General features: G+C 38.9%; 1 protein-coding gene across 8 annotated transcripts in view; it reads right to left on the reverse strand.

Moving 5' to 3' along the window:
- The window catches only part of LPP (LIM domain containing preferred translocation partner in lipoma), a 629,562-nt gene that overhangs the window by 373,238 nt on the left and 242,809 nt on the right, over positions 1 to 13,515 (reverse strand). The window lies entirely within an intron of this gene.

The following is a 13,515-nucleotide window of genomic DNA, read 5'->3' on the forward strand; positions in this document are numbered from 1 at the left end:
AGTCACAAACCAAACACCAGATCCTGAGAGCTGGTGGCTGGAATTCAACAAGGTTTCCTTTCTACCTGTCACTAAAAGGTGGGATATACTCTTGGTTTTATTTTTATTTAAATTTCAGTCAGGACCTTCTTAAAATAATAAATTCCCAGAACATATTATATCACATGTCCTAATTTCATATTTTTCTTTGAATAAAAGATCATGGATTAAACATCATGGCATCCACTTGGGTTCTAGTTTGGTTCTGTTGGTTGGTTTTCATTATAAGGCTTTTTCAGCCTTGAATTGGGGCTGAAATTAGACAGGTGTATGGAATTCTGAGAGTCTCACTTTAAGCTTCCTTAACATATAAAGGGCTCAGAATGACTGTTCATCCCAAACCATCAGAGGTACAACTGTAAGAAGACTACACATTTCTAGAAACAAAAAGACCTCAACATTTTATTCAAACACCAGCAGCCTTTGTTTCCCTAGTATCTAAAATGCCGGGCTGTGGAGTGCCTCGTAAACCCGTCAGTTACAAACTAAGTGTAAGTATGGCTCTATCCTATTAGTCAATGATGTATATATATCTTGTTTTTCTGTTGATCACTGTCTGCAAAATCATGTGAAATCATGACATCTCACTGTCTCATCAACCAACAAAGAAAGGGTTCCTTGGTTAAAACTGACAGAAACCAGTAAGGTACACCTCAATACTTGTTCTCCCTTTTTCTTAAATCTTTCATCTGCAGAATCATGTACCCCAATATTGTACAATAGAAATTTCTGCAATTTGGGAAATGTTCTATACTGTGTCAATCAATACTCGTCAAGTGTGGCTTTTGGGTACTTGAAATGTGGCTAGTAACTGAGAGGCTAAATTTTTTAATTTAATTCAAGTTTAACTAACTTAGATTCAAATTCAAATTTGCAGCGTCCACATCAGGCCTCACAGATTTAGTCATATTTTACTTAAAATGGTTTGTTCCACTCCCCATCCCCACAAAAAAAGAATTCCGCTATGAAAGCAAGAAATCCAACTTTCCTGTCTGAATCAAGATTTCAATAACAAATAACTTGAACCATATAAAGATTTTAGGTTAAGAGCTGGAAACATGAATGCACACCTACATTTCCATTTATTTAAATGGAGCAATACCTTTGGGAAGAATAATTACATCTTCCTTTCTCTCAAAGCTCCAGACCCAATACTGTGTTGAGCACACTTACAAATGAGAGGCTGTGAATGTCCTAGTATGAAAAGTAAGAAGCAGCACAGGTGCCAGTGCTGGTCCTGCCCCGGGCTTGCCGTAGACCTGAGACAGCACACAGACAGCACTCGGGCTTCAGAAGGCTGTTCTGATGATCAAGTTACAGAAAACATGCAAGGGTTTCTCAGGAAAGCCTAGCGTAGGGCAGGCAGTGAACAAACGCTGGTTAGAGTCTACTCTCCACCCATCTCACCAAAAGGTAGAAGAGCAAGAGGTCTGTACAGTGTGTAAAGATCCTACTCAGCCAGGTCGTATCCTAGCCATGACGAGCCAGCACGCTGCTCACGTCCTCTCACACAGAGGAGAGCATTTAGTAAAACTAAGTCGGGCAGAACTGGATGCTTGCAAGGCCTCTTTCTTTTTAAAGACACTGCAAAGGTGGCTAAGAAAATCTAAAATGGAACTGGTGATGAGGAGGTGTTTACACAAGGACAGACAGATATTAACGGAACAAAATATGCATGCGTGCACACTAAATACACATAATAGTAAAAGAGACGGCAAAGTGAATGAGTAACGGTCAGTTTACTCACTAAATGGAACTGCAAAAACATACACATATAAGTCATTTAAAAAATTAATTTAGATCCTTACTTTAAACTAAAATTAGTTCCAGTTTGATTAAAAGCTGAATATTATTAAAAAAAAATAAATAAAAAAGGAAATCAATTTGTACATGCTTCCAAATTGGAACAAAATTGGAAATAAACACCCAGCAAGGTAATGCACACATACACATACATAAAGCTCGCACAAATTGTCTAAAGACACTAACACAACAATACACAATTTTAAAAAATTTCAATGAAAAGGATATACATATGAGGGACAGTAGAATATCAGGCTAAAGACTATAGAATTTAGAACCACAAACATGCCACCAATTCACTTCATTACATTGGCCATATTGCTTAGTGCCTTGTTTCTCAGTTTCCCTATCAGAAAAATGAAAAGTAATAGTAATAATAATAGCACTTATTTTAAAAGTTAATTTAAAGAAGTAGAAGAGGTAATGAATAAAGAGAATTTAGCATGGTAGCTGACTATACATACCAAATGTATAGCTGGTTTACAAATAGGTGGGAAAAGTTGCTGTATTAATAATTCAAGAAAAGAAAAAAAAAGTTTCTCATAAAATTAGCATATTTTTAAAAACATTACCAGCATATGGTTAAATAGGCATTATCATGCATTACTAATAGAAGCTTAATTTACTAAATTTAGGATTAAAATTTGGGGAAATTAATCCAGAGTTTTAAAAATGCATCCTACCATTAGATTTAATAATTCCACAAATGAGAGCCAATCTGAAATACTGGGTGGGATGATGTGGGTAGAGATGGGAATGGAGGGGGTGGGGAAGCTAGGCCCAAAGACTTCAATAGTGAAAAACTGAAAACAACCCGAAGTTCCTATGTGAGAATACCAGTTACATGGACATTAAAATTCTGCCTGTAATTACTTTACTTGATAAGGCTTGGCATATATAAAAAGTCATCCACAGGGAAAGTATTGCTATTCAAGCCTCAAAAAATGAAGAACATGGATTAGAAATACTTGGTAACACTGTACGGCCCTGGTTACATTACAGCTTCTTTCAACAGCTCCTCATAAGACATGGTGTCAATCACTCTCTCCATCTTGGCTGGCTTTCTCTGGATGACAATATCTATTTTACACTGGAATGCTTAGAATTGAACGCCAAAGTTTCCCAGTGGAGGTCAGGCTAGGAGAGAGTGTACTAAGACATGAGGCAAACTCTATTCCATTAACGGACTCCCCTTGCTCTGTACTGCTGATTCTTATCGCATCTATTCAAGGAACACACTCCCAGTCGCACACTTTCAGGCATCCCCCACTGGCTCCTTATCATCTTCATCATGTCCCTTGCTTTCAACACTTTACCAACGTTCTTTCAAAATAAAAATTTAGAGGTGAATCTTACACATATGGTTGTAGAAACTATGAACAGTTTCCTGAAACTTTACCATGCTTTTTAATTCACAGATGCAGAATCTGGAATAGCCTATTCTTGCACACTGGAATAAAGTCAGTGCTGATAATGGGCAAAGGATTAACAAGAATGCTGTTCCGTTGGTAACACAGGCCCTTGAAAATGTTAAGTCTTCTGCAGCAGACAAAGCTGGGTTTTCAAGTTCCACTACTCTCTCTAGGAGATGTTTAATCCAGAGATCAGTCCTTTAGTCTTCAAAAACCAAAGCAGAGAGAATACTTAAGGAGTATCTTGTTCAGTCTCTTTGCAGATGATGGAAGTAACCGAATCTCAAGTAGAGATGCCATTCGCAAGCGCACACGGATGATTTGTGAGAGAAGCTCTGAACAGCCTAGATATCTGCACTCCAACCCCACCCTACTGTAAGAACTATATACACTTTGTTTATGGATCCTGTTCAGATTTAAAAATGGCGAAAGGCAGGCACAGTCAACAAAGTTGGTGTCAGTGCTGATGAATAGAAAGATGTCTTCAAACTAATGAGGAAGCTCTTTATTTTCCAAAAATTTTCATCATAAGGCAGACAAAACTAAAGCTAGAAATTTTACACAATTAGTCAATGTGCAGGAAATGATTTCATCAAACTGCTGCTGTAAGATTATCAATGAACTCTCCATCTCTCCTTGAATGTAGATATTCCAATTTCTAGGAAGAGATTCATGAACACAAAAAAGATGAAAAACTGTTAACTAAGACAAAACATGGACATTTAACAGGGGCATTCTCCCGGTCTCAAAATGAAGGATTCCCCAGTGAATAGTCAACAAATATTACTAAGGGAAAATAAGTATGCTTTGAACCTGATTCTACTGATGATAATCAGATATTAAAGTTCAGAAATAGGTCTGGCGGGCAATATTATGAAACCCTATTTTCCCTTGAGGTCACATTAGATTAGAAAGGTCCCCATGAAAGAGGATTCCCAGAATTTCCTTTTCCATGGTTTTATTTTAAAAAGCAAAAAGGCAAAGCCAAAGTGAAAAAAAATATTTTGGAAAATAGAGCTAATGAAGCAGGTTTCCTGGAAAAGTCAACAGAAACACACTCTGAGCCAGGGGCATGGGGAACCACTATATAAATTCTTCTCCCTTCCTCCTACTAGTGGGCTCTCCTGAGACCCACTGGTGTGGGGGGCTTTTGTGAAGACATGCTGTAAAACCAAGCAATCAGTTTCACTTGTTAGAAAGCATGGCCAGCTTGGTAACGTGGCCTTTATAGCCCCTCTCCCTCCTTCTGTGTCTCCATCTCTTTTTTGTTAATTTAATTTTTTTTATTGAGATGTAGTTGACTTACAATGTTTCAGGTGTACAGCAAAGTGATTCAGTGTGTATATATATATATTCTTTTTCAGATCCTTTTCCATTATAGGCTATAACAAGATACTGAATATAGTTCCCTGTGCTCTACAGTAGGTCTCTGATGTCTCACTTTTCTTTTTCCCTGCTTCCCTTTCTTGCTTCCCTGAGTCTGCTCCCTCCAATCAAGCAACATACATACATACGTACACTTTTGCCTCAGGCTATGTGTTCTAGTCTAAGACACCTCCTTTGTACTATGCTTGGTACAGAAGACCCACTTCCTCAACTTAGGGCATGGGAGGAATCAGTATAGCCAAGGCTTAGAATGGGCTCAGCCTGGGCTTATTTCAGTACCTTTACTTACAGTGCTTTTTAAATTAAGACAACTCTGCTACAAACGTAATACTAAAGTATATTCTAGATAATTTAAGAATGCTAGTTGTTTGGGCTTCAATGCAAAAGAATCTCTAATGTTAATCTAGTTTACCTGACTAGGTAAGTACAACTTAGACTAACCTGGTGTCCCTCCCAACCACTTGGAGTTTAAACCCTAATCCTATAACACACCTACATTGTGCCCCTAGAGCTAAGCCTACCTCCAGAAAACGGAGAAACAGGCAAAACAAAAGACCACATTTTCTAATCTCCTCTTCCATAAAACAGTACCACTCCTATACTCATACAAAAGCCACAAGATCAACAAACATTTTTCAAAAGGCCTCCTAACATGTTCTTCATGGTTGAGAGAAATTTTTTAGACTCAACTACAAACGGTGAAAATTTTACAACAGAAACTAAATTATATGATATCTGGGGTTAGTTTCAAAATAATCTTGGGCAAGGGAAAGAAATACAGATGAAACAAGACTGGCCTGAGTCAAATCATTGCCGCAGCTGGATAAGACATTCATGGAGGTTTATTACAGTATTCTTTTACTTTTGTGTATGTTCAAATTTTTCTATAGTAAATTGTTTAAAAAATGAAAAGTATGTAAGTTGTGATAGCAAGCCCCACTCTCCTAAGGCTAAGAAAAGTAATGCAGCTTAACTGTGTTCACCTCATTTCTTAGTGAAATGTGCTGCCCTCATCCTGTTTTACAAAATAAAAAAGACAATTCTTCAGGATCAAGATAAAGCCCAACTTCAAGCCAGTCTCAGCCAGTATGTTTAATGTTTCATGTAGGTTGGAAGTGCCTTAAATCCCTGCTGAATCTTCTATACACATACCCAGTTCTACCCCATATCCAAGCTCTCCTTCAATTATCTCTCCAGAAGCTTTAAAAGGTGCCTAGTGGATGCAAAACTAATAGTACCACTTGGTTCATATTTACTAGAAAATATTTGCACTGGAACTCTAACTTGTGAACGCCTGAGGTAACTGTACAAGTACAATATTTGCATTTGCCTAAGGAAATGAACTAAAAATACAGTATCTACTGCTCCACATATCAGCTTAGAGTTTAATTCCAATACACTGTGCATTATATCAATAATATCATCATTATTTGTATAGCACCGATCCAGTGACCTCAGAGGATGAGGGGAACACAACCAGATTTTGAGTCTCAAATCATGCCCCTGAGGAGTGCAAGTGTTGGAAGAAATGACACTTAAATGATGTGATTCCAAATTTGGGAGTATTTCATGTACTTAGACCCACCATAGTGAAGAGATAGTATTTCACTCTCGGTGGGAAAACTCCATATAGGCAAATTCTAGCATTTTAAAGATTTTTTCTCTTAAAAAAAAAAAAAAAACAAAATGGAATAGAAATTAGATTGGCACCCAAATGCCTCAATATTCCAGTACATCTTTCCTGTGTACTAGGAACGTTTGAAACTTACATTGTTTCACTGTACAATAAGTTAGTGAATTTAGGATGGGGTGAGTTACAGAGTAAGAAAAGATCTGAACGTCATGGCACCAACCTCTTACCTTCCTGAAATAACTGCTCTCCTAGCTCACCCAGAATAGTATTGTCCATACTAAAGACTTCAGCACCCTCTGGGGAACCCTGCTCCATTTTTTAACAGGACCAAATTCTGGGAAAGATTCACTTGGTTTGACCATCTATTCAGAAAACTGAATGCTTCCTTCTAACGGTTCTCAAATGGTTCTTTTCCAGATGTGAAATTTTGTGACTCTTAGGTAAATTTCTGGTTTGGATACCAAAGGGTAGTGCTTGAGTTTCCAAAGAGTTAATGCAAATACTAGAGCAGCCTAAATTTCTGCAAGGAGCTCTGACTTGTTACCTCCTGCCTTTCCTCAAAGAATCAGGGACTAAGTGATTGCTGCCTCCTCTACACAAGCAATCCTAAAAGTAACTATAGACGATGATCATGTCACTTCATGTACTTTCTTCCTTGGACTTAGCTCCTCTTCTCATAAATCACAGCATTTTCTAATGTCCTAGCTCCACTGGTTCAGCCTACTGATGTGCTCAATGTGCTCAGATTCTTCTTAAACTCAGAAGCTAAGGTTAGCTCTGTCATCGGTGGCCAAAAGAAATGCAACGTTTCTTCAAAATACTGCGGAATGTTTTCACGCCTTCAACCACATTGACACGCACCAAGCCCCATCCTGACTCCATAAAGCAAACCCCACTCAGAATTAACCCATTGTTCAAGTCCAGCACGAAAGTCATCTCCTCCATCAAGCCTTTGCTGAGCTCTTCATTCAAATTATTTTCTGTTTTCATTGCATTCTCATGGTAGATATCTGTGTCTTCTGCATAGAAATTTCACTTTCTGCCTTGTAATTGTATCTATACCTCCCTGCTGATGGAAATGATGATTAGTTTATATGTCCTCCCATAGCACTTTTTCAGATATGTTTGACCGTGACCCAGAAAAAGAAAAGTATTTTACACAGATCCAGTACAATCTAGTTCATGCGTGTGGTGCACCACCACCCCCAACCCCGACACACACAACTGAAAAGAAGGTTTTCCGAAACAATACTCATCCTCACTACATGTGAAGTGTTTATTTTTGCTGGTCATATCACAACCCACTAATCTGATTCATGAACTACTAATTGGTTGTGATGCAGTTTGCCAACACTCTTGGTAGTACGTAGTATAGGGTTTATTAAGATTTACCATATCCAGAGTAGGTCTCATTCATTTTTTTACCCTAAAAGTTCACCAACATGGCCCCTCTTCTCCTCAAGTCAGTGTATTAGGATAAAGAGTTTACTTTAAGCCTCATATTTAAATCAAGTACAGTATCTACTGTTTTCAACCATATCCTATGTCCTACATAGAGCAGGTGGTTGATAAAATTCCACTGACTTAAATTTCATACATGATATCAATGACTTCACCAATCAAAGAAACCAACGATTTAAACACTCTTCTGAGTGTGTGTTTTTTTTAACTGAAGTATAGTTGATTTACAATATTGTGTTAGTTTCAGGTGTATAACAAAGTAATTTGGAGATATATATGTATATAATATATATGTATATACATATATATTATTTTTCAGATTCTTTTCCATTATAGGTTACTACAAAATATTAAATATAGTTCCCTGTGCTATACAGTAAATCCTTGTTGTTTACCTATTTTATATATAGTAGTGTGTATCTGTTAACCCCACACTCCTAATATATCCTTTGCCCTCTTCCCCTTTGATAACCATAAGGTTTTTTTTTTCTATGTCTGTGAGTCTGTTTTTGTTTTGTAAATAAGTTCATTTGTATTATTTTTTATATTCCACATGTAAGTGATATCATATGATATTTGTCTTTCTCTGTCTGACTTTCTGCCTTTAGTATGATAATCTCTGAGTATGTTTTATTTATTCCAAACATTAATTGGGCCTTATTATCAGGAATGTGTAAAACCTAGTCTTCAGCTTCTAGGAAATCACATTCTCCTGGATGAGTATAGATTCCATTTTATATAAACTATATACAAATCTTTCTAGGAACAGAAGGCCAAGAATAACAGATCAGTAACTCTCCATTTCCCTCCTCGGCTGTGCTTATCATGGTACCACTTTGCTTGTCCCCAAATGTTGTTAATACTGGTCTTGAGATTTTATCAGGCTCTCAACTGAAAATCTGGTCTGTGTGAACTGCCCTGAAACTATCCAACTTGATGGAGTAGCACCTATGTTACCTATTAAACTGTCTCACCTTAGAACTATGATTCTACTCTAGCTAAGCTCCTGTAAAGACAAACAGGAAAACAGGGTATTAACAGTCTGCGTCATCTCACCTGTACAAAGGAGACTTCTCCAAATGCTTTCCAATAACATGTTGTAAATACCTTCCAGAACAGAAGACAAATAGCTCACACAAATAGCTCTTTGTGTATAATGCCTAATAACTGCAGTTGATTTCGAATAATGCAAATAAAGAATTTATGGCTGAATCATTTGCTGGTAGAAAAGTTATAGTCATTCATTTATCTCAAATTATAAATTTCAAATTCCACAATTGAGAAATCTTTGAATATATTAAAGTCTTGAAACACAAATCAAAGAAATATGTTAGTTTTCCATTGGGATAAATTACTGAGAAATAGCATAGACTACAATTCTCAAATATTATTAACTGAGAATGTCAGTGGCTCTAGGCTTCTATTTTGAGCTCTTTCTCACCTACAGCATTGTAGGGAAGTTCAGGGCATAGGCTGTGGAGCCAGACTCCTGGCTTGGCTTTCTGACTGTCACGTGCTGGTTACATAATCTTGCACAAGTTACTCAAACTCTCTCTGCCTCACTTCCTTATATGTAAAGTGGGGACAGTATGATCACTTGCCTTAAAGAATTTTTATAATCATTAAATAAACATGAAATATGGAACCAGTGTCTGGAATATATTAGGCGCTCACTAGTCTAGTACTCTGCCCTCAACTGCACTACATAAGGTAGAACTATGTGAAACGGGAAGAATGAGGTAAGGTGGACAGAATATGGCATTTCTCTTTAAAGTGTGAATTACGACCTCCACACTCCTACCTGCTATATTTGTGACTTGGAGTTCTTTAAACAGAGTCCTGCCTCCTCATCTGTAAAATGCTAAGAAATAGAACAGAAGTCTCCATAAAATGTAAGAGAAACTCAAAGAAAATTAAAATAACTTTCAGCTGAGGAATCAGTGGAGGCTTCATAGAGAAGGTATTATTTTGATAAAGACTGAGAATAGATCTGTGGAAGCCGAAACATTGAGAAGTGTATTCTGGACAGAGGGAAGTGTTCGAGCGAAGACGCGAGGAAGGAAAGCATGGCATGTGTTCAGAGGGCAGCACCCAGTCCAATCTGGCCGTGCAGAGTGCAAAGGGAAGCAGTCCGAGCTGAGGTTAAACAAGCCGACTCCACCGGCAAGGGATCACAGATTCCCAGCTGGATGGGGACTTATTCCCATAGATGTGCGGCTACAACAGAGGTTGCAAGAAGGCATTAACAGAATCAGGTCAATATTTTAGAAGAAACTGTGCAAGGTGCAGAGGAATTGGAGGCCCAGGGCCTGGAAAGAAGGAATTCCAGAGTCCATAAAGGGTCCAAACAAAGCAGCTGCCAAAAACAGAGAAGTGTGATGTCATGGATTAGCAGAAATGATGGGGGGATGGGGGGGGTGGGGGGTGGGGGGTAGAGCAGGTGGACCTCAACACCCGAGCAAGAAGGAAGAGTCAAAGAGAAATGATGCAGCTGTGCAGTGTCAAAAGCAGATGCCTGAGGAGGAGCTGATTTAAAAGAGATGAAACCAAAGAACCTACATGGGGTGGTCCACCTAAGAAGGAATCTTAAACAGACAACTGCAGTCTACTTCCTGCAAGCCAGTAGGCACAAATGAGAACCACGCCCATGTACAGTATGTGAGTTAACTTAATGTTAGAGGTGAGTCTGAACCTAAAGATCCAGGATCAAGGAAGGAATCAGGGCTGTGGGAGTACTTGGAGAAGAGACTTAGGAGATACAGAGAATGAATAAGATGGGACCAAGCAGGGGTTCTTCACAGAACAAAAACTAACTCCACCAAATAGACAAGACAAGACAAAACCATGGGGCTCTATCCCCTAATGCGGATTATTTGCATTAGGTGTTCTGTACACTTTGACCCTATGAAATGAAGTAATAAGGGACAGTAACAGTATCTCCCTCCACGTCAGCCATTTTCCACTCACAAGCTGATGGCAGGGGGCAGAAGTGGTAGGAGTAAAGCATTAAGTTATAAGTTCAGAAAGTCAAAAGTGGGTGGAAATTGTTTCCCCAAAATTTATTTGTTGTTTTCCCTTGACACCATATGTCTATTAAAATAAAAGGAGACTTCATCACCCCTGGCTAAAGGAAAAATAAACTCAAAGAACTATTAAGCGTTTTGTCTGACAATATTGAGCGAGCAGAAAACAGCCTGACTTCACCCTGTAGCAAGTGTGGCTTTTCTGGGGATAAGGAGAAACAAGAGGTGTGGAGATCAGTCAGCAGGCTCAGAACCCAAAGGCTATCTATTTTTACAGCAATTCCACACAAACAGATTATGTGCCTTTGAACAACACATAATGTATTGCTGGGCTGATGGCAAAATAAGAAAGATAAGGAGTGATATTTGCTAATAATAGCAAAGAAAGGTAACTAATGTCAAGAATACATCTCTTCTTGACAGGAAGACTTTAAATCTTACAGGCCTGTTGAAGAGGGTCTTAAGACAAACTGTTCTACCTCCTGATCAAGGTAAACAGAAGATTAAGAGAGATCTGAAATCAAATCACTAAAAAAATAAACAAATAAACAAAAGATTGTTGGAACATGGGCTGCCTGAGTTAGAGGAAAGTCAGGTAGATGAGGCAGGATCCAGCCCCTTGCCTGTGTTCCAGGTTCCTCTCACTGACCCCAGCACTATGTCGTGCTGGCTGCCATATTCTGACTGTAGTAAGCGCCCAACAAAAATGTGCTAAATAAACGAATAAAAGACTGCAAAACAACATTGCTTTTTCCATTCATTGACAATATTAGACTCCTTCTGATCTCTGAGTCCCTGCACAGACCATCCTTTCTGTCGGAATACTCTTGCCCACCACTTCACCTTATCCTGTAACCTTCTCAACCTGCAGCACCCACATCCACTTGCATCAAATGTGCATAAGTACGTCAGCGACCCCTGCTACCCAGCAGAGCTGCGTCTGCTTTCCCTTCACAGCACTGGCCACGGCTCAGGCTGGCACGAGTGCTCAATTCACAGCTCTCCCACAACTAGACTAGAGGTTCCAAGAAACAAAAGGCCATGTCTATTTCACTCACAATTGTGTTTCCAAGTACCTGGAAAAGTTCCTCAGATATGGCTGTCACTCAATAAATTAAACAAACAAACAAACTATGGAGGAATGAAATAAAGACCCCTCAGGCACGTGAGCAGAATAGCCTGCCCTGACAACACCACCTTCTCAGAGAATCTGTTCCCACTCACGAACCCTGCTGGCAATACACCTCTCATGACCACACTCCTAGGGATCGATTTGACCAGAAATGGACACTTTGCCATTAGGAAACAAACGTGTCACCCCAGTAATTGTGAGAGAATGAGTCAGCTTATCATGTGTAGAACAGAAGCAGAAACTGGAAGTCAGCCCTCTACACCCATCGTAATAGTGCCAATTATAAAGTCACATGGTACCATGTGTTGGAGGAAACAAGAATCTCACGTTTTACTGGGGGAAATGGACCCCAGGGAAGCCTGTAAGTAAAAGCACTTGGCAGAACCTGGTGAAATGGAGTACAAAAATGCACTGTGCCCAAGGGCGCGGCTCGCAGCCACAAACCTGAGCTGAGTGCTGCCAAGCCTCGAGAGCATTTGTACAAAGGTGGTCATCGCAGGTCACAGGTTTGTGGGAACAGGGTGTCGGAGGCAGCTCTGAGGTCTAAGGAAGGAAAATATTTGAGGAAAATGAATCCCTGAAATGTAGTGAATACACACTCTGGCATACTCCGCAGGGTCAGAAGTAGTGAACCTCCCTGACGGGCTGGAGTGTAAATACGTCTTTGGAAGACTACGCTGGCCATACAGACAAATGCAAAGTAATGTAAGCGTTTAACCCGTGAGTCATAGTGGAGCAGCAGTTCCCACTCTGGGGGTCAGAGCACGTATCAGAGATACTGCAGGGGTCCTAAATATCACATGCCCACTGAGCGTTGAGTGTGTATGGGATTAAATACATCTCACACATGCTTGCCCAGTTGTGAAGTGTTGGCAATTTTTTCTCATCTGTTAAAAAAAAAATTAATACCAACATTTTAAAACTATTCAAATCAAATAATCTAACCCATACAAATAATGTCTGATAAAACCTAAACCGTCTACAAATGTTATCAATGGATTATAATTAATATAAATACTACTTAATCAGGGGATCAAAAAAAGACCATGCTGAGCCACAAAAATAGCAAAAAAGATAAGAAACAGGACTAGGTCTACAGCATGTAACCATGATCTATAGGCACGTAGGCAGAGTAGCCAAGAGGGAGATGTGCAGAGTCAGAGTGCTTGGGTTTGATCCTGGCTTAGCTACTAATTTGCCAGCTATGTGACTCTGGGAAAGGTAACTTCTCTATGCTCAGTTTTCTAATCTATAAAACACATATGATAATAGTCCCTGCCTTTTAGAATTTATTGTGAAAATTACTAGAGTTAGTACCTGAAAAGGACTTGGAACAGAGCTTAGCATGTGGGAAATGGATAATAAACGTTAGGCATTATTATTAGGTAAATTAAAATACTATATATTTCTAAAGATTCTTGTGTACATAAGGACTAGTCCAAGCATGTTAAAGCAAGAATCCATGGGGAGGAAGAGAAATGGGAATGAGGATGAAGGATGAGGAAAAGAAAAAAATGAAAATAAATAAATAAATAAATAAAAATAAAAATAAAAACAAAACAAGAGAGGGGCTCTTCAGGGACTAGTCATGAAAATGTACCATCCTCGGAGTCATACAGTTAATCC

The sequence above is a fragment of the Camelus ferus genome, chromosome 1 (genome assembly GCF_009834535.1).
Source record: "Camelus ferus isolate YT-003-E chromosome 1, BCGSAC_Cfer_1.0, whole genome shotgun sequence".
NCBI classification, from domain to species: domain Eukaryota; kingdom Metazoa; phylum Chordata; class Mammalia; order Artiodactyla; family Camelidae; genus Camelus; species Camelus ferus.